This window comes from Zingiber officinale, chromosome 2B (assembly GCF_018446385.1).
Source record: "Zingiber officinale cultivar Zhangliang chromosome 2B, Zo_v1.1, whole genome shotgun sequence".
Taxonomy (NCBI): Eukaryota; Viridiplantae; Streptophyta; class Magnoliopsida; order Zingiberales; family Zingiberaceae; genus Zingiber; species Zingiber officinale.
Window position 1 is genome coordinate 44,545,069 of NC_055989.1, and position 1,686 is coordinate 44,546,754.

Below are 1,686 nucleotides of genomic sequence, written 5' to 3' on the forward strand. Positions count from 1 at the left end.
AGTCCTTATCTGCATCTTGAAACATTTTTAGAGATTTGTGATTTGGTGAAATGTGAAGGAGTATCAGCAAATGCAGTTCGATTGATGATATTTCCTTTCAGTATCAAGGATAAAGCAAGGACTTGGCTATATTCTCTCTGTCCTCAAAGCATCACAAGTTGGGAACAATTGGAGAAGCAATTTCTGAATCATTTTTTCCCTCCAAGTAGAACGGTGTATATGAGGAATTGCATAACAAATTTTTCTCAGGCATATGGAGAATCATTATTTGAAGCATGGGATAGATTCAAGAGTCTTCAAAGACAGTGCCCTCATCATGGTTTTGAAAAATGGTTGATTTTGCACATATTCTATGGGGGAATTTCTTTCTCAGACAAGACTTTATTGGATTCATCAGCTGGAGGTTCTTTTATGGACAAAAGTGTAGATGAAGCTTATTCGTTAATTGATCAAGTGACATTGAACCTCCATGAATGGTCGAACAAAAGTTGGATGGAATTTCCCTCAGATATTCAAAAAGTGCAAGCTATAAATGTAAGAGAGCCTGTCAAACAAAATGAAATTCAACCACCTAAAAATGTTGAAATTCACAAGTCACAGAGTGAGGAGTTCAAACATTTGGGGGCAAAGCTTGGTAGTATTGTTTCAAAATGGTTTAAAGAAGATCCCCCTCCTACACAGTCAAGATCCAATGAAAAGTGTAATGATGTTGGGTTGAGAAGTGGAAAAAATCATGAAGAACTTCTGAAGAACGACATGTTTAGAATTGAGGAGAAGAATAATAGAAGATCACAAGAACTGAGTTCCATTTCTCTGGGAAGTTCCCAAAGGCCAGAAGTACCTTTCCCTCAACGATTAATCACACCAACATTAGATAAGCAAGTTGGACCTCCTCCAAAAGCTCAAAGGGAATTTGGGAAAAAGGGAGTTCAATCTTTCCCAGGACCTTCACTAAGGGTTCCTTTTCCACAAAGGTTAGTGGGGGTCAATGAAAATAAAGACTTCGGCAAATCCTGTGACACTAATATGGTTGAGTGTAGATTTTTGAATATATATGAAGATGAAGATTTTTCAGATGAGGATTTTATTGATAATGTAGTGGTAAATAAGTTTTCAGATCTATCTCAAAATTTTATAAGGTGTTATAGTGACATCGAATTTTCAGATGATGAATGTGATGTGGTAGATCAACTTAAAACTGCAAGTGAAGTTATTGATCCTCTTGTTATTGATTCTCCTATTGAGGACATAGATGTTGGTTTATTTTTGATGTATGTGTTGATGATGATGATATGGAAGAATGTGTAGCGAGTTGTGTTGTGGAAGCGACATCTCAAGGATCACCACCTTTGTCAAGACAACCCTTAGAGGTTTTAAGAATTGATCATGTTGTGGAACAATGTGTAGGGACTTATACAGAGCTAGTAGAGTCTCGAGAATCACCATCATTGATATCATCAACACCTAAGCTAGAGCCAGAACCATCATTTGATTCAGAGGAAGTCACATCTACATGTTTAGAAATTTCAGGTATTTCTCAGCAAAGTAAGGTTAGTATTTCTTGTGATCTTTTGGAAAACTTTATGGAGGTACCTATAATTGACTTTGTTGGATGTGATTCAGTTTTTATTACTTATTCATCTTATCTTGATATGGTTCTAGCTCTATACTATATAACATGCTTGT

At 36.1% G+C, this 1,686-nt stretch overlaps 1 non-coding gene across 1 annotated transcript; it reads right to left on the minus strand.

The window, feature by feature from the left end:
• Positions 1-217: 217 nt before the first annotated feature.
• LOC122049793 lies at positions 218-323 on the minus strand. The gene has a single exon (XR_006131050.1). It is a non-coding gene; the product is annotated as a small nucleolar RNA R71 (small nucleolar RNA).
• Positions 324-1,686: the final 1,363 nt, after the last annotated feature.